Source organism: Mus caroli, chromosome 13 (assembly GCF_900094665.2).
Source record: "Mus caroli chromosome 13, CAROLI_EIJ_v1.1, whole genome shotgun sequence".
Classification (NCBI taxonomy): domain Eukaryota; kingdom Metazoa; phylum Chordata; class Mammalia; order Rodentia; family Muridae; genus Mus; species Mus caroli.
The window spans coordinates 71,044,231-71,065,344 of NC_034582.1; positions in this window are offsets into that span (position 1 = coordinate 71,044,231).

A 21,114-nucleotide genomic window follows, 5' to 3' on the forward strand; every position below is an offset into this window, starting at 1 on the left:
TATCCATTCCTCTGTTGAGGGGCATCTGGGTTTTTTTTCCAGCTTCTGGTTATTATAAATAAGGCTGCTATGAACATAGTGGAGCATGTGTCCTAGAAACTTAGAATACCCAAGATACAAGATACAATTTGCAAAACACATAAAACTCAAGAAGAATGAAGACACCTTGCCCCCTCTTAGAATTGGGAACAAAACAACCATGGAAGGAGTTACACAGACAAAGTTTGGAGCTTAGATGAAAGAATGGACCATCTAGAGACTGCCATGCCTGGGGATTCATCCCATAATCAGCCTCCAAAAGATGACATCAGCAAGATTTTGCTGAAAGGACCCTGATATAGCTGTCTCTTGTGAGGCTATGCCAGTGCCTGGCAAACACAGAAGTGGATGCTCACAGTTAGCTATTGGATGGATCACAGGGCCCCCAATGGAGGAGCTAGAGAAAGTACCCAAGGAGCTAAAGGGATCTGCAACACTATAGGTGGAACAACAATATGAACTAACCAGTACACCCAGAGCTCATGTCTCTAGCTGCATATATATCAGAAGAAGGCTTAGTCGGCCATCATTGGAAAGAGAGGCCCCTTGGTCTTGCAAACTTTATATGCCTCAGTACGGGGGGACGCCAGGGCCAAGAAGTGGGAGTGGGTGGATAGGGGAGTAGCGGGGGGAGATGGTATGGGGGACTTTTGGGATAGCATTTGAAATGTAAATGAAGAAAATACCTAATTTAAAAAATAAATTAAAAAAAAAGATGTGACCTTGTTGGAGGAAGTACATCTTTAGGGGTGGGCTTAGAGGTTTCAAAAGCCTATGCCAAACCCCTTTCTGTCTCCCGATCAGGATCAGGATCAGGATCATCAGGATGTGGCTCTCCCCAAAGCAGCAAGCACAGGACCTACACAGGTCTGCACCAGGTCTCCTGAATGTATACTATAGCTTTCAGTTAGTACTTTTATGGGACTCCTGAATGTTTAAATAATTCCTTTGTCTTCTCTTAGGAGTCTTTTATTTTTCTGTTAATTTCTCTAACTTTAACATGATTTTCTTTTTACATTTTATTTTGTTAAAAGAAAAAAAAAAGCAAAGGAAAAGATGTGTCTTTCAATGACTTCTACAGCACTATGCCTGCCATGCTTGTGTTCATGTGTTCTACCGTGTTAAAGTGGAACAAGCCTCTGAAACAGTGGGCAAGTCCCCAGTTACATCCTTTCTGTTTTTCAGAGATTTCTTGGTCATGCTGTCTCTTCACAGCAATGTGAAGCAACTGAGTGATTTAGCAGTGATTAAGACAATCCCAGATAGGAAACAATGAGTTATTTATGCTGTTGGAATTTGTTTGTATGGAGTCTGACAGTGTTCTTGTTTTTCCTTCTTGGAATAAGAAACTATTTAACTCATTTTGACTTACAATTTGTGAGGCATTGAAGAGACATATTTTAGAGAGTCCATAGATATTTTAGAGAAACTATGAAACTGGAAGAAGATTTTAAATGTTTTAAAGAGACTAAAAATTTTTAAAGTGTTTGAATTTGTAAAGACTATAGGACTTTTAAAAGTTGGTATGATTTTATATATTGTGATATTAATATTAGCATGAGAACTTGGTGGATGAACAGGAAAGGATAGGTGAGGTGATGTGGTTTTGTGTCAAGTTGACAAGGGATCAATTGTTCCAGCTAGTTTTAGGTCAGTTTGACACAAGCTAGAGTCATTTTGGAAGAGAAGATCTTGGTTGAGAAAAATGCCCCAGTCAGATTAACCTGTAGGCAAAGTTGTGCATTTTCTTGATTTATGACTGGTGTGGTGGTCCTGGGTACTATCAGAAAGCAGGTTAAGCAAGGCATGAGGAGTAAGTCAGTAAGCAATGTTTCTCCATGTCCTTTGCACCAGCTTCTGCCTCCATGTTCTTGCCTTGATTTCTGCCCTAACTTCCTTGGAAGATAGACTGTGATAAGGAAGTGTAAGCAAAATAAATCCCTTTCTCACCAGTTGCTTTTGGTCATGATGTCTTATCATAGCAACAGAAACCCCACCTAAGACAGTCATTAACTATCACACTGTTTTCAGATCATTGAAAGTAGGCTTATTAATGGCAGATTCAGTGAGTGAGGGAAATCTACTTCCTTCCAACTGAGCCCATTTCACTTTATTTATAGTGGGAAACTCTATTTCAGTTAAACAGGAAATGACTCTGCACAGTATAAAGTGGGTGGACCAGAGGATGGAGATGGCATTGTAGGTGAGAATACTGTGGATAATACATTGTCTCATAAAAATAACTATGATGACAAAATAGGTTGAGTTCTATTAATTAATGCCTTTTCTTTATTTTTCTAATAATGTCTCTTACATATCGGCATCTCCATAGTGATGGCATTCTAATAATTTCTTTAATTTTATAGTTATGTCTTAGACTACACATTGTCTATGTAACTACTATGGTGATTTCTTTTTCTCTCATATCTACCATTTTGAAGCCCAGCTGGGAGGGAGAAGACAAAGCAAGTATAGTAGCTGATTTGTCAAAGAATATAGTTCAGGCCCTTGGTTATCAGTCCACAGGAAAAGTCTCATATGCTAATTAGATGAAAACATGAATAAAAGTCAGTTGATTTTAGACATGGTTCTAATAATCTTATATATTTACATTTTCTAGTTATAGATAACTAGATGAACTTAGAGGAAACAAAAACCATTTATAGATAAAGATTATTCATTATATATTATATAAACAATTTGGGGTGGATGAGAGATGGGACAACTGGAAGTCTGGTGACAAAGAACTAGAAAATTCAGAAGCAAGAATGGAAAAAGGATGGGTTGAGGTTGTAGCTCTGTAAAATGGTGCATCTAAAAGGCCCTGTATTGCATTCTCAGCACTGCAAAGAAAGTGAGCTTGACCTAAGAAGATGGTTCAGCTTGGCAAAGTGCTCATATTACAATCATGAGGTCATGGGTTCAATTGTCAGAGCCCACATTAAAAAAAAAAGTATTAAAAAGAAAGTGAATAGGCCTAAGGAACAAAATTGAGGTTATCCTCTGGGTGAGCGAGCACACATGCACACACACACACACACACACACACACACACAGCATCCTCTCTCCATATACACACAAATGGAAAAGAGAAGGAAGGAAGGGAGGGAGGGGGACTGGAAGGAGGGAATAAGGAGAAAAGGAGGAAGAGAGGGAGGAAAAGAAAGGGAGAAAAGGCACAACTTTCTAAGTTTACCACTAAGCACAAGGCAGTGTTTGTTAAAGTGTGGCTACTGAAACAAATGCCCCAGGATGTCCCTAGCTATCGTTCTCTCCGGCAAGAACACACTCGGACAACTGGATTCTTCTGTAGCAAGCTTTATTGCTTCTTCAGGAGGGAAGACCCAGAACCCGGAAAATGGTGCTGCTTATATAGCCCTCAGCGTGGCATGTCAGCACCTGATTTGGCGTGTCAGAACCTGATTTGTTGCTCGCCCATCACCTCATTACTACGCCCTGAGATGGGCAGTGACTAGGCGTGAGTTCACTCTCACACAAGGCTTGTTTACTAGTTAGGCACAGCGGAAGCCAACACCATTTTACAATGGCGATTGCTCGCTGCAAGGCTCTCCACACCAGGATAGCTTGAGTATTCAAAAATACAGATTCTCAGGATTCACCCTAGGATTTCTAAATCAGAAACTCCAAGTGTGATACTTGACTCAGCAATCTGTTTGCACAGGTCTTCTGGGAAATTCTGATATTGAGGACACTACCTGATCCCCTGGTCGATTTACATAGAACATTCTAAAACTGGAAGGTGTACCACTACATGTGTAAAAGCAGTGGCTCTCAAACTGTGAGTTGTGACCTCTTTGGGGGTTCACATATCAGATATCTTGCCTGTCAGATACTTACATTCCTGTTCATAAAAGTAGCAAAATAACAGTTATGAAGTAGCAATAAAATAATTTTATAGCTGGGGGTCATCGCAACATGAGGCCCTGTATTAAAGGGTCACAATTTTAAGAAGGTTGAGAAGCACTGCTGTAGAGGGAGGTGAATGTTCATGACCTCATAGAGACATTCCTTCAACCAATATGCTTTAATTAGTTCTTTGAGACTGTTATGCTGTGTAGTTTGTTGATACTCTCCCCTAACTCCACCTGATTCACCTCTTTACCTCTATAATGTTGTGACTTCCTTTTTCCTTCCTTTCAAATGAACACTGACTCCAATCTGGGCTGCATATACATGCTCCTGAGTATGAGTCACCCACTGCCACACAGTAGACCTACCAGGGTCAAGTCCTTAAATAAGCGTACTCTCCTTCCCCATAAGCCATCCATCTCCAGCTTCTCAGTTAGGGGTGGTGTCTCATGAAATCCTTTCCTGTCTATGCTAGAATATTCTCTGGCTTGATCTTGTGGAGGCCTTGAATAGCATCCATGGCTGCTGTGAGCTCAGAATAACAGAGGTCCTGACCTATGTGTTTAGAAGATACTGTTTTGCCCCAATCCTCCCAACCTCTGGCTTTCACAACATCTTTCCGTATTGTAGTCTAACCAGTAACCCCAGAGCTCCTTGGAACTAAGGAGCTCCTTGTGAGGAAGGGAATGATACAGATGTCCCATTTCTGGCTGAACACTAATGACTTTTATTCTCTGCATAGTGCAGTGTGAGTTTCTGCATTGACCAATGCACAAAGAACATTTGTTTTTAATTATATATCACATTTCTTGAGAATATCTAGTCACTCTACTATAAGTGGCACTTAAAAGATTGTGATGGTGATGATAATAATGTTAGGTCCTCAGGTTTCTTGTCTTCTTTCTTTCATAAATATATTTTATTAGATATTTTTTATTTACATTTCAAATGTTATCCCCTTTCCTAGTTCCCCCTCCGAAAATCCCTTATCCCCTCCACCTTACCCTGCTCACCAACCCACTCACTTCCATTCCCAGTCTTGGCATTCCCCTGTACTGGGGCATAGAACCTTCACAGGACCTAGGGCCTCTCCTCCCATTGATGACCAACTAAGCCATCTTCTGCTACATATACAGCTAGAGACATGAGTCCCACCATGTGTTTTCTTTGATTGTTGGTTTAGTTCCAAGGAGCTCTAGGGGAACTAGTTAGTTCATATTGATGTTCCTCCGATGGGGCTTCAGACCCCTTCAGCTCCTTGGGTACTTTCTCTAGCTCCTTCATTTCGGACTGTGTGCTCCATCCAATGGACAATTGTGAGCATCCACTTCTGCATTTGCCAGGCACTGGCAGAGGCCCTAAGGAGACAGTTATATCAGGCTCCTGTCAGCAGGCTCTTGTTGGCATCTGCCGTAGTGTCTGGGTTTGGTGGTTGTTTATGGGATGGATACCCAAGTGGGGCAGTCTCTGGATGGTTGCTCCTTCAGGTTCTGCTCCGAACTTTGTTTCTGTAACTCCTTCCATGGGTATTTTGTTCCCTATTCTACGAAGGAATGAAGAATCCACATTTTGGTCTTCCTTTTTCTTGACTTTCATGTGTTTTTCAAATTGTATCTTGGGTATTCTAAGTTTCTGGGTTAATATCCACTTATCAGTGAGTGCATACCATGTGTGTTCTTTTGTGATTGGGTTTCCTCAGTCAAGATGATATTCTCCAGATCCATCCATTTGTATAAGAATTTCATAAATTCATTGCTTTTAAAAGTTGGGTAGGGGGTCACTTGGGCGCAAAGTCGGAAGACACCCACAAGGTCCCTAGAGGACTCTCCATGCGATCTTAGGAGCTCTGGTGAGTGGAACACAACTTCTGTTCCATTCCAATCACATGGGACCTGAGACAGGGAAGATTAGGGAAGCAGAAAACCCAGCCTGACCAGGGTCACAAGTCCCTTCTGGTCGGTGCCAGCACCAGGTCCCCTGGGCACGGAGTCGGCAGACACCCCCAAGGTCCCTAGAGGACAGCTTCTGAGGCAGACCCCGTTTCAGGCTCAGCATCTAATGAGATGATCATGTGGATTTTGTGTTTGAGTTTGTTTATATAGTGGATTACATTGATTGATTTATGTATATTGAACCATCCTTGCATCCCTGGGATGAAGCCTACTTGATCATGATGGATGATCATTTTGATGTGTTCTTGGATTCGGTTTGTGAGAATTTTGTTGAGTATTTTTGTATCGATATTCGTAAGGGAAATTGGTCTGAACTCCTCGATCTTTGTTGGGACTTTGTGTTTTAGGCATCAAAGTAATTGTGGCTTCATAGAACAAATTACGTAGAGTACCTTCTATTTCTCTTTTGTGGAATAGTTTGAGGAGTATTGGTATTAGGTCCTCTTTGAAGGTCTGATAGAATTCTGCAGTAAACCGATCTGGTCCTGTGCTTTTTTTTTTTTAGCTGTGAGACTATTAATGACTATTTCTATTTCTTTAGGGGGATATGAGACTGTTTAGGTCATTTATCTGATCCTGATTTCAGTTTGGTACCTCGTATCTGTCTAGAAAATTGTCCATTCCATCCAGATTTTCCAGTTTTGTTGAGTATAGGCTTTTGTAGTAGGATCTGATGATTTTTTTTTTATTTCCTCAGAAACTGTTGTCATGTCTCCCTTTTTATTTCGGATTTTGTTAATTAGGATACCGTCCCTGTTTCCTCTAGTTAGTCTGGCTAGGGGTTTATCTATCTTGTTCATTTTCTTAAAGAACCAGCTCCTGGTTTGGTTGATTCTTTGTATAGCTTTTTTTGTTTCCACTTGGTTGATTGCAGTCCTGGGTTTGATTATTTCCTGCCATTTACTTCTCTTGGATAAATTTGCTTCCTTTAGTTCTAGAGCTTTTAGATGTGCTGTTAAGCTGCTAGTATATGCTCTGTCTAGTTTCTTTCTGGCAGCCCTCAGAGCTATGAGTTTTCCTCTTAGGACTGCTTTCATTGTGTCCCATAAGTTTGGGTATGTTGTGGCTTCATTTTCATTAAACTTTAAAAAGTCTTTAATTTCTTTCTTTATTTCTTCCTTGACTGAGTTATCACTGAGTAGATTGTTGTTCAGCTTCCACGTGTATGTGGGTTTTCTATTATTTATGTTGTTATTGAAGATCAGCCTTAGTCTGTAGGGATCTGATAGGGTGCATGGTATTATTTCAATTTTTTCTATCTGCTGAGGCCTGTTTTGTGACCAATTATATATATGGTCAGTTTTGAGGAAGGTACCATGAGGTGCTGAGAAGAAGGTATATCCTTTTGTTTTAGGATGAAATGTTCTATATATACCTGTTAAATCCGTTTGTTTCATAACTTCTGTTAGTTTCACTGTGTCTCTGTTTAGTTTCTGCTTCCAGGATCTGTTCATTGATGAGAGTGGGGTGTTGAAGTCTCCCACTATTATTGTATGAGGTGTAATGTGTGCTTTGAGTTTTAGCAAAGTTTCTTTAATGAATGTGAATGCCCTTGCATTTGTAGCATAGATGTTCAGAATTGAGAGTTCATCTTGGTAAATTTTACCTTTGATGAGTAAGAAATATCTCTCCTTGTCTTGTTTTAGAACCTTTGGCTGAAAGTCATTTTTATTTGATATTAGAATGGCTACTCCAGCTTGTTTCTTGGGACTATTTGCTTGGAAAATTGTTTTACAGCCTTTGACTCTGAGGTAGTGTCTGTTTTTGTCCCTGTGGTAGGTTTCCTGTAAGCAGCAAAATGTTGGGCCTGGTTTATGTAACCAGTCTGTCAGTGTATGTCTTTTTATTGGGGAATTGAGTCCATTGATATTAAGAGATATTAAGTAAAAGTCGTTGTAATTTCATTTTATTTTTGTTGCTAGAGTTGGAATTCTGTTCATGTGCCTTAGGTTTGTTGAAAGAATTCTTTTTTGATTTTCCTCAGACTTAGTTTCCCTCTTTGTCTTGAAGTTTCCCCTTTATTATCCTTTGAAGGGCTGGATTTGTGGAAAGATATTGTGTAAATTTGGTTTTGTCATGGAATACTTTCGTTTCTCCATCTATGGTAATTGAGAGTTTTGCTAGGTATAGTATCCTGGGCTGGCGTTTTTGTTCTCTTAGGGTCTGTATGACATCTGTCCAGGATCTTCTGTCTTTCATAGTCTCTGGAGAGAAGTCAGGTGTAATTCTGATAGGTCTGCCTTAATATGTTACTTGACCTTTTTCCTTACTGCTTTTTATATTTTTTTCTTTGTTTTGAGCATTTGGTGTTTTGGTCTTCTTTCTTTAATTTGAAAAAACAAACAGAAGAGCAACATCCTTTTCTTAAGTTTATTTTCATGTGCATAGATGTTTTGCTTTCATGTTATGTCTGTGTACTCTATGTACCTATGGAAACTGGAATTGCAGATGTGAGCCACTGTGTGAGTGCTGGGAACTGAACCTAGGTCCTCTGGAAGATCACCCAGTGCTCTAAACCTTTGAGCCATCTTTCTAGTCTTTGAGGCAGAGCATTTCATGAGGATCCTGATTCTTGTTTAGAGCTTCAAGTAGAGGATGAAATGCTGAAAATGGAGACTGTACTGTTTCAGAAAAGTGGATCGCTTTCCTGAAGACTCTTTGGGATAATGAAGTAGAAACAGAACCTTGTTTACAGTTTTAAAATATGTACATGATATTTTAACATGATATATGCATTTCATGTTCAAATAAAACAATGAAACAGAGTTACTTGTGAGTGGCTTACATCTTCCTTATTACAGAAATTCTTCAGTTTTAAAAGAGCAGTTTTCCTAAATGAACAGGCAGCTTCTTCCCATTCAGGTGAAAGGGGGACTGCTGCCTTAAGTCAGTACTGCAGGGGCAATGAGGGAACAGGCTGGTTTTACAGCTTTCAACTATGGTAAATGCTCCACCCATACAGGCCCCAGCTCCTGGGGTCATCTGGGCCTAAGAAAGGTGCTATTCTATCACTCAGGCACTCCTTTGTACAGGTGTGAGTAGACAGCACCCACCACTCTGCAGTGACATGGAGCAATTTTGGGAGGACAAAACACAACAAAGACGGTTTGGTACAACAAATTTTTCATTTGTTTTCTGAGAAAATATAGACATTGGGTTAAAATATAATGTATTATAAACTTTGTGTCCTAATTAAGAAACCTAAAAAGTATCATTAAGGTTTAAGAATATATCCCTTAATATAAGTTTTATATAACCACATGAAAGAGGACACTTAAGTGAGTAATTGGTCTTAAGTCATACGAATGCTCCTGTAGGGAGGTACAATTCTCAACGTTGTATTATTAAATAGAAAAATCAAGGTTGAAAGTATATTCTATTTTTTAAAAATAGGTAACTCCAAAATATAATTGGTTATATTTTTAGGTTAGGCATGTGTTCAGTACAAGGAAAAACTGTACAGCCATGGGAGAACTCAAAGCTCATTTATTTAACATCTTCTTACAGGAAAAAAAAATCCAAAGAACAAGGCTCACAAGTGTTGAGACTTTCATGCCAGCACTGAAAAAAGCCAGGCACGACCTGGCACAGTGTAGGTTTACAGTACCCAAACTAGGCATTAATGAAATTTATTCTTATAGTGAATCATCAAGAGTCCTGTTTTATTCCTACTATTTTTATTTTCAGAAGATGAAAACTAAGAATTATTTAAACTGATTAGAATGTTTTCTATTTTATCTCTATTCTTAAAATATAAAGAGAAGAATGTGAATTGCACACATGTGCACATACATGTATATGTAATACATTTTAACATTAATAACAGGAAAATGTAAAAAGGAAGGAAAATAAATCCCTAGGATCTAGTTTAATGGTAACAACTTTAATAGTTTTGAATTCCTCCTGCAAAAGTCCTTTAGTTCTATCAGATGTTGAGATTGTCTTTTAAAGCTATAAATGTTTAAGCACTTTGAAAATGTTTTAAAAATCAGATAACAATACTGAGGTGATGTAAGCAGGAGGGCAAGGAAGCCAGTACTTAAAGTTTACTTTAGTAAAAAGAAATAGAAAAAGAAAAAAAAAAAAAAGAAATCCAAGTGAACTATTTTTTTAAAGGACAATCTCCATAAAATGCAGTGTTTATGGTAAAAATAGTTCAAAATGAGAATTTCATTATATTCAAAAGTAAAAGAAAAGCGTGAGAGTCAACATTTAATATAGTGTCATTGAGATAAGAATGATGGAAAACAAAGACAAAAGCTCATGCATCAGTGTGCCCTGTAGATGAGTCCCCTGTGGATCAGTGTCCCCTGTGAGTCAGTGTGTCCTGCGGATAATTGTCCCCTGTGGAACAGTGTCAATAATGGATCAGTGCTCCCCATGGATCAGTGTCACACATCTAACTTTATTTTGCTGGCACATGATGCATCATGGAATCACAAAATATGCAAAACCATAAGCAGAGAAGAGTAGGTCACCTCATGCTTGTACTGTTATGTTCAATGCAGAGGACAGGGAAGGAAATCAGACTATACTTGCCAAAGATGAATCTAGAGAATACTTGGAAATACAATTAGTCAGTTAGCATGTTTTAAGGAATAGCTCTAATATCAGCCCCATTCATTTGCAAAAATATCAAGTAACCTGGTTCAAACCCTTTAAAATATTTAGTTGCTAATGTGTTAAATTCTTGTCATATGTGTCAGACACTCATTTTATGCTTATCATTGGCACTGTAATGAAAGTTTTGCATAGTACTTTGGAAAATACTCTAATACTTTGAGATAGATACTAATATCAGTACATTCACTATTTTGCTATTGAGGAACAGAGCCCCATAATGTTTCCTTGACTTGTCCAAAGATTACACAGTACATACTGGCATAGTTATCATTTTAACTAAGCAGCTTGACTCTAAGATCTAAGTGTCTAGCCTCTCTCCTATTAGCACTCTGCCAAGTAAGCCCTGTACATTGTGTGAAAAATACACACGGCCCTGATATTTTGATCTCAGTCTGTTTTAAACTGTAAAAATTAGTGCAAAAGTACTGAATTATCATTTCCTTTTTTGACAGCAGCTTGAAAGGAAACCACAAGTCTCACAGGAATTGTTTCATATTACACACATTTCTACAAATTGTATGCATTTCTTATTCTCCAAGTTTCATGGGAAGTGCAGTGGGAACCCTGATATCGAAGGCAAAACATATCCCCTCAAAAGACAGAGGAAAAATATCAAAAAATATATCAATAGTTTCTAATTGAAAACCCAGGAGAAGGCTGTAGAGAGAGCTATCTGTTTAGAGCACTAGCTGCTCTTCCAGATGACCTAGGTTTGATTCCCAGCACCCATGTGGCAATTCACAACTGTCTGTGAGTCCAGTTTCAGGAGATCTGACTCCACAGGCACCAACAATGCACACATATACTCGGAGATAAAACAACTATACATAGAAAACAAAACAAAACAATAGCCCATGAAGTCTAAAGGGCAACCTATAGCCATGCAATGGACTCCTCAAGACAGCATTCGTGAATTAACTCTCCTCCAGTGACATGAATGGAGGAAAGCTGACTATAGTTACATTGCTAGGCAGATCTGTCCACCCTGAACAAAGACAGATGACTGTTGCTTGACTGGGCCCTACCAGCTAGGGCCACAGATCCTACTTTTTAGCTTGCCTCTTGCTGTATATTGGACTAGCCTGGAGAATATTCCACTGTTTCTGAGACTTGAGAAACTCTCCTCTGGCCTGCTGGTAGCTAACCTGGCCTATTAAAAGGATCACAACACTAATTTATTAAAGACAAGAAACAAACCAGGGGACATTTAGTGATCCTGTCTAATATATTTAAGGTTGTTTTTTTATCTCACACTTAATGGAAGTATAATCTTATTAGTATGGAATAAATGTCAAGACTATGGTGATACATATCTTATTATCACTTCTGTGGACCCTTCTCACTGCCTTAAAATGCTTTGCTGAGGTCTTGAGAAACCAGCTTTTAAGAGCTTAGAAACGTGTATTTTCTTTTAGCTACTTTAGATTATTCAGATAAATTTAGCAGTTAATGATATTTGCCCAGGCAATTTTAATTTACCTTGAAATATACAGTACCTTTCCAGGAAGAGCAAAGGAAGAACAATTGTCCTCAAGTGTGAAGAGGGCACTAATCATTTGGGTTAGACAGGGAGAGAGGGGACAGCCTGGAAGCATTTGTTGATTTAGATTGATAAAATTTACATTCTAAACGAAGGGACCACAATCCAAAGAATTAAGCTGATATAATTATCTTCCGTCTTCTGATATCCCAATAGTATACCCCAGAAACCCCAATCTTACAAGCTAAGAACTTTTAATCTCAGATATGGCTTTCTTCATGAAGATACTTTTAGTACAGTTTATTTTCATAAACTCTGGCTGAATTTTTTTTTAGCATGAACTTGACTTTACAGAATAAACTGGTGTAACACAAAATTTATATTCAATAAATTTGGCTTCTGAACTTCACCCACTTATATAGTAATGTTTTACAATGTATTTGATTTTTCTAAAGTATGTTATCTTGTCACATGTAACATGTCATTGTAAGTGGCTATCGTTTTGAAGAACACTATAAGGCTTTCACATAGCATGTACTGCATTTTGAAGTTTCAAATGAATATCATTACATATACATATCTCCATGTACAATGTCATCATAATGTAAACATTGCAATCCCAATGAAGATGCTGTGTTTCAGTAGTTGACATATTGTTAGTTGCTTATCTACTTTCCTCTACACAGTGTTAAAGCACACACATGCTTTGCAGGCTTGGGGTTAAGACTGACAACCATCATCATTGAAAACATGTTATGTTTTTCTTATTTTTAATTATCTATCAGAAATTTTTCTATGCTACCTCCCCTAAAGTACAGTGGTTTTATAGAAATGACTGTCAAGAGTAAATAGGGTGCTACTATGTGTTCCTTTAAACAGGAAAGGTGATGTTTTAAACTATGAAACATGAACATAGCAATATTATCATGTGGGTCATGTGGTGTACAGAAGGAAGTCAAACTTTTTCAGGACCATTTCTCAGAAGGAAACCACCATATGCTAACACTTAAGAGGGAGCTTGAATTTCTTTGGGTGAAATCCATGGAATTTATGTCCTTGGGAGAGCAAAGCACCTTGTTTCTCCTCTTTGAAATAAATTTGAAGTTCATGATGATCTGTGGCACAGAGGAAAGTTTTCAACAGAGATGAAATTATTTGGAAACTTTTACTACTAATAAATAAATCAGGATAAGAGTTGACTTTTCGACTTTAGGTAGCCTTATCTCATTAGTTATTTTTGTTTTACTATCTGTTTACATTGTTATTATATTTCTGTGTAGATCTACAAAGCAGCGCTATATTTTAAATTATGGGAAAAGGACTACCTTGTACTTGACAATATGATATCCCTCCAAGGTGCATAGGTGATATTTGGTGGTTGAAAATAGTAGTCATTACCAAGGCAGCTCTCAGCTCTCAAAGCCAGGGAAAGGTATAGATGATTCACTCCCTTTGAACAGAGATATCTGACATCCTACAGATCAAAAGGCCAAGATGCAGCAAGGGGGCACCAGGGAGGTCAGCATCATATCATACAAGGGTTCTCTTGAACATATGCTTTTCTGTCACTGAAATTTGCATTGTTTGACACCATCTTCCCAACTTATTCTTCTTTCAGTCCCTAGAAACCACATGGTATACTTAGTTTCTCTGATATTAACTCTTAGATTCACAAGTGGTTCTTGTCTTTCTGTGTCTTGCTTATCTCATAGATATTAAGGTATAAGTACCCCATAGGAGTGATTTAGAGAATAATCAAGAAGTCATATTATGCAGGACCCTTGTCAGACCTTTTAGAGACTTTAGTGAGTTCTGAGCATAGGAATGACATGACATACTTTATATGTTAAAAAGATCATTTGACTGGTCTGCTCTGCCAAATATGCCATCAGCCATATCATGTGTAATGGTCAATTTAGGTGGTTGGATTAAGGGCTATACAGAGAGCTGGTAGAACATTGCTTTTGAATGTACTTATGAGACTGATCTCAGCAAAGATTAGTTTGTGAGTTGGAAGTCTGAGTCAGGAAGACCTGTCCTCATTTTGTGGGTAAACATTATCCAATTGGCTGGGGTCCCAGATACAGAGAAATAACAGAAAAAATATGGTGGCTTCTTTGTCTTAGAATTGGAACATACTCCTTTCTAGTGGCCATCAAAACTTCAGAACCTGTAGCCCTTGGACTCTAAAACCCGAACAAACAGCCACATTTAGGATTTTGCAATTAAGCCTCAGACTGAAGATTGAATTATCAGCTTTCCTGGGTCTGAGGCTTACACACTTGGGCCACCGTTCCATAATCTTCAGCTGAAGACAATGCTCCAAAGAACCCTTCAGCTTCTATGATCAGGTAAGCTAACTTTCCTAGTAAATCTTCCTTTTTATCTCTACGCATGCTCCTGGATACACATAAATACTGTGCTGCTTCTGTTTCTCTGAAGAACTATAACTTAGAATGTTAAGAGTAGAACCAGAGAGATGAATTACACAGATATTATAGTAATCCTAGCAAGTTGGATAGGAATTTGAAGCACCAGGGAGGTAGATAGTAAAGTGGGTGAGTTCCAGATTACTGGAAAATAGGCTTTCTTAGTGCCTGGAATATGTGTTTACATGAGTCGCTGGCAGGATGGATGACCTGCCATCCGATGAGGCTGGAAAGGCTGCAGGTAAGACAGATTTGTGATCAGAAGATCTTATTGTGAGTATGTTAGAAGTAAACATCTCTTTTTCTCTTGCCCTTGCTCTATAAAGAATCTTCTATATTTCTTGAAGACCATGCCTCTTCCATTATTCAACATATCCTTTATTATATAGTTATTGGTATTTGGCCGGTGAGCATGAGGGTCAGGGTCATCTCTCTAGCCAGTACTTAGATCAGCTCTCTGAATTGAGAGAGCTGAGAACAAGCATGCTGAGTTGGCTTATGCATTATTTTTTACTGTAACGTTGCCTGTCACAGTGAACTTACTACTTTACAAGTCACTCTTGTCCCTTGATCTTTCTAGGTCGTCATTTAGTATTATAAGAAGAAATCACAGGATAAATTTAAAATAACACTAAAAGAAAAACGCCTTGATTGAAATAAATGCAATTCCAACTTACCAAGTCTAGTAGTAAAACTGCAGCTCACCTCTAATATCTAATATTTGATCAAGTGATTTCTCAATCTTGATATTTTTGGTCATTGGATTTAAGAAATATACTGGTAAGAAGTCAGTTGTCCTTAGTACTCTAAATAGGTTCACAGGAACTATTACATATTCCCTTTTCTCCCTTTGTTAATTTCATCTCTTTCACTATCATGTTGGTTAGTAGAGCAAATAAATGTATAGTAGTAGTTGTTTAAAATTAAGGGATTTGGGATGTAGCTAGGTTTAGATCCAGGAATGGTATTACAGACCTTTAATCCCAGGAGTCAAAGCCAAACAGATCTCTCAATTCCAGGCCAGCCTGGGACAAAGCAGGATCTAGGTGAAGAAAAGCTTAAATCCAGGCATGGTGGTACACACCTTTAATCCTAGCATTACAGGAAACAGACTTAAACAGATCTCTGAGCTCAAAGTCAATCTACAGAACAAGTTCCAGGAAAGTCAAGCTTAGGCAGAGACGGAGTTTGAAAACAGAAAGCTGGTAATAGAATAAGGGAGCATATTCCAGCTCCAGCAAGCACCGGAACTTGGCAGCCTCAGCCATTTGGCTCTGGCTTTAGAGTGGACAATAGAAGGAACCACTGGGACAATTGATGCTGGTTATCTGGAGCTAATAATTGAGTGGTGATTAAGAAGAGACCAGCATCACTGAGGTGAAATCTTCTGGAAAATGTTTTTCTGAGAGCACAAAGAAGCTGTGTTCCAGAGTTAGCTAACATTGTACCTCGTGCTGCAGCTGGACTTGGTAATATGTAAAAGTCATCCAGGTAGTACTGGTTTTGAAGACATGAAGGGGTCATGAAGAGGACCTGAGGCTCAGCACTGAGAGGCCATGGAAGGCCACTGGTGAAGGTGCAGCCTCAGTTATAGTTGATGGCCCAGGACTGAAGGGGTCATGCAAAGGATTTGAGGCTTGGCACTATAAAGAGAGCCCATGAAAGGCTATAGGTGAAGCCTAGTTGCAAACCTCAGCCTATTTGGAGGTGCCAGTACCATGGGATGATAACCAAGTCAAAGTTGGGTGGATCAACCTGAGCTTAGAGTGCTACAGAGGGAAGAGCTGGAGAAGTGATGTCAGTCCTTTGGAGGATCCCAGAAAATCATGTGTGGATCCCAGACATTGGAACAAGAAGCTATAACATTAAAGTTGCCTTGGAGACCCCAAGTTATTCAAAATGCCGGAGTTGTAGGCTACCTGATAAGGAAAGCTGCAAACAGGGAGTGGAACACGCCCAGGAGAAAGAAGCAAGTAGCAGTCAACAAAGATGAAAAAGGAGTTGGAGATCTAAAAACTGCTTTGGCAACAGACATGGAGATGCATAGTGTTTTCCTAGTGGCCTTCTATGAAGATGTAGAACTCTCAGCTCTTCCTGCACTATGCCTGCCTGGACACTGCCATGCTCCTACATTGATGATGATGGACTGAATCTCTGAACCTATAGGCCAGCCCCAATTTAATGTTGTCCTAACATATTTACAGAACAGTTTACTCAAACTTCTCAGCAGCTCATGAATTTTCTCCAAAACTGACAACATATTTCAACACATAGTAAATCCCAACAGATATAAGAAAGTTGAAATAACATTCATCCTATCTGATTATGGATTAAAGTTGGACAGCAACAGCAACGAAAACAAGAACAACAGAAGCCTTACAAACTCAAAGAAACTGGACAACTGTGTACTGAATAAAAAATGAGTCAAGATAGAAATTAGGAAAGAAGTTAACAACTTTTTTTGAGATTTGAATGCAAATAAAAATATAGCATACCCAAACTAATGGGACATAATGAAAGTGATTCTAAGAGGGTAAGTTCATAGCACAAGTCCCTACATAAAAATATTAGAGAGGTCTCATACTAATAACTTAGCAGCACTTCTGAACTCTCTAGAACAAAAAGAAGAAATAGCACCCTAAAGACAGAAAGATATATTCAAATTCAAGGCTGAAATCAATAAAATAGAAATAAACAAACAAAAACAACACACAAAAAAATCAATGAAGCAAAGCAATGGTTCTTTTTTGCTGATCAACTGTTTCATTAACTTCTTTAAAGTACCGAATCTGTAACTCCTTCCATGGGTATTTTGTTTCCCCTTCTTAGAAGGACTCAAGTATCCACACTTTGGTCTTCCTTCTTCTTGAGTTTCATATGTTTTGTGCATTTTATCTTGGACATTCTGAGCTTCTGGGCTAATATCCACTTATCAGTGAGTACATATCATGTGTGTTCTTTTGTGACTGGGTTACCTCACTTAGGATTATATACTCCAGATCCATCCATTTGCCTACAAATTTCATAAATTTATTGTTTTTAATAGCTGAGTAGTATTCCATTGTGTAAATGTATCACATTTTCTGTATCCATTCCTCTGTTGAGGGACATCTGGGTTCTTTCCAGGTTCTGGATATTATAAATAAGGCTACTATGAACATAGTGGAGCATGTGTCCTTATTAAAAGTTGGAGCATTAGTGGGTCCTCAGGTACTATTATGTCCAATTTTCTAAGGAACCACCAAACTGATTTCCAGAGTGGTTGTACCAGCTTGCAATCCCTCCAGCAATGGAAGAGTGTTCTTCTCCACATCCTCGCCAGCATCTTCTGTCACCTGAGTTTTTGACCTTAGCCATTCTGACTGGTGTGAGGTGGAATCTCAGGGTTGTTTTAATTTGCATTTCCCTGATGACTAAGGAGGTTGAACATATTTTTAGGTGCTTCTCAGCCATTCTGTATTCCTTAGTTGAGAGTTCTTTGTTTAGCTCTGTCCCCATTTTTTAATAGGGTTATTTGGTTTTCTGGAGTCCAACTTCTTGAGTTCTTGATATATATTGGATATTAGCCCTCAATCGGATTTAGGATTGGTAAATCGAAATCTGTTGGTTGCCATTTGGTCCTAATGACAGTGTCTTTTGCCTTACAGAAGCTTTGCAATTTTATGAGGTCCCATTTGTCAATTCTTGATCTTAGAGCATAAGCCATTGGTGTTCTCTTCAGGAAAGTGTTCCCTGTGTCCATTTTTGAGGCTTTCCTCTACTTTCTCCTCTGTAAGTTTCAGTGTCTCTGATTTTATGTGGAAGTCCTTGATCCAATTATACTTGAGCTTTGTACAGGAGATAAGAATGTATCAATTTGCATTCTTCCACATGCTAACCACCACTTGAGCCAGCACCATTTGTTGAAATTACTGTCTTTTTTCCACTGGATGCTTTTAGCTCCTTTCTTAAAGATCATGTGACCATAGGTGGGTGGGTTCATTTCTAGGTCTTCAGTTCTATTCCACTGATATACCTGTTTGTCATTGTACTAGTACCATGCAGGTCTTTTTTTTTTTTTTCCACAATTGCTCTATAGTACAGCTTGAGGTCAGGCATGGTGATTCCACCAGAGGTTCTTTTATTGTTGAGAAGAGTTTTTGCTATCCTAGGTTTTTTGTTACTCCAGATGAATTTGCAATTTGCCCTTTCTAACTCTGTGAAGAATTGAGTTGGAATTTTGATGGGGATTGCATTGACTCTGTAGATTGCTTTTGGCAAGATAGCCATTTTTACTATATTAACCTTGCCAATCCATGAGCATGGGAGATCTTTCCATCTTCTGAGATCTTCTTCAATTTTTTTCTTCAGAGACTTAACGTTCTTATCATACAGAACTTTCACTTGCTTAGTTAGAGTCACACCAAGGTATTTTATATTATTTGTGGCTATTGTGAAGAGTGTTGTTTCCCTAATGTCTTTTTAAAAAATATTTTATTTACTTATTTTTTTAATTTTTATTAGATATTTTCTTTATTTACATTTCAAGTGTTATCCCCTTTCCTAGTTTTCCCTCTGAAAATCCCTTATATCTTCCCCCTTACCCATGCTCACCAATGCACCCACTTCCATTTCCTGGCCCTAGCATGTAACCTTCACAGGTCCAAGGGCCTTTCCACTCATTGATGACCAACTAGGCTGTCCTTTGCTATATATGCAACTAGAGTCATGAGTCCCATCCTGTGTTTTCTTTGGTTGGTGGTTTAGTCCCAGGGAGCCCTGGGGTTACTGGTTAATTCATATTGTTGTTCCTCCTATGGGGCTGCTAACCCCTTCAGCTCAAAAGATACCATCATTTTAAAAAGCTATAGAACTGTAAAAGATTTATTTCCAAATACACATGCAACAAAGGGCTAATATCTAAAATGTGTGAAGAACTAGAAAGCAAAACAAAATGAAACACATTAGACATCAAGAAAACAAACAATCCAGTTAAAAATGTGGTGCAGTTTTATAAATAGAACATTAGCAATGTTAAAACAAATGGCTGAGAAGCACTTAAATAAACGTTTAACACACTTAGTTTTCAGAGAAGTACAAATAAAAATTACTTTGAGATTTCATCTTATAGCTGTCAGAATGGCCAAGATCTTTTTATCGCTATATTCTTTATCTTTATTCTATATCTTTATTTGGTTTTCCCCTAGGTCCCTAGCATATCTAGTTTCAGGTTCTATCTTATGGAGTGGACTGTAAATACAATCAGATAGAACCCATTCTGGATACTGATCAGGTGACCAGTGATCGCCAACAACATTCTCCTATACTCACAGAGCAGTGTCTTGCTCAGAGAAGCTTCCTTCTGCACTAGATGGGAACACATGTAGAGACTAACAACTTGACAATGTGCAGAGAATGAAAGACCTTGGAACATTTTGTCCCAAAAGGGATGTCTCTATCAAATCCCACCCCTCAGGCTTAGGGATCTCTGTGAAAGAGGAGGTAGAAAGAGTGTAAGAGCCAGAGAGGATAGAGTATAAAAGAAATAAGGCCTTCTAAACAGCCGGGGCAAGCCACAAATGCGCTCAGGAAGACTGTGGCAGCACACATAGGGCCTTCAGACATCTAAGCCAGGTATGCTTCCAGTGCTGAGAGGGGAAGTGGATACAAGTCTCCATCCCTAACCCAGAAGCTATCTCCAATTGATTACCACTAGCTAAGGAAAAACTAGTTTTCTTCAATGGAGTCTCACTGGTTATACAAACTACTCTAAGTGCAGACCCCAGCCCCAGGTGTAGACGGAAAACACACACACACACACACACACACACACACACACACACAAAACACTTAACCACATTTTTGGCATCTTTGTATCATAATGCTTTGTCTGGACTTTTAAAAAGTTCTTATAGAGCTGCAGAAATGGCTCAGTGGTTAACTGCTCTTCCTGTGGTGGCTCACAACCACCTATAATGAGATCGGATGTCCTATTCTGTCATGCATGTCTACATGCAGATTGAGCACTCATACACATAAAATGCATAAATACTTCTTTTAAAAATCCTTATATATCTTTTGCTTACATATTATGGTTTCTGGTTTTGTGTTTTTATGGGATTTCTGTGTGTGAGAACTTGTGTATCTTTGTGTCTATAGGTGTTTCTTCTGTTTTTAATCTTTGGCTCTTTTTCTTCTGTTTGTTTTGTCCTGTTTTGGTTTGTTTGTTTTTCTTTTATCTTATTTTATTACTTTTTAGATAACTGCTTTCTAAAGTTAGAAAAAGAGTGTAGATTTGGGTTGGATGGGAGATAGGGAGGAGAGGTAGGGAGAGGGTAAACTACAATAAAAATATCTTGTATAAAAATAAATCTATATTCAATAAAATAAATAAATAAGTAAAACCTCAAAACCCACTGACAGTGTCACACATCCTTCAGGAAGCCTTGGCCTTCTAAAGGTTCCCTAACCATCCCAAACAATGACACAAACTGGGGACCCAAGGTTACCTGTGCACCTTTAGATATTTTAGCCTATCTTTGAAATTAGAAAAGAAGAATGTAAATTCTTATATTCTTCATATGGCAATGCTTTATTTTGAAATTTTCATGGTAGCCTCATATCAGAAAGACGTGTGAAAAGAAAGCCAGAGTGTTATTCTTTGTAAAGACAATGCAAAGCAGTGAACAAAATCAGCAACTGGAAAGATGCAAAGAATAAATCAGAGTACACTTTTATTATT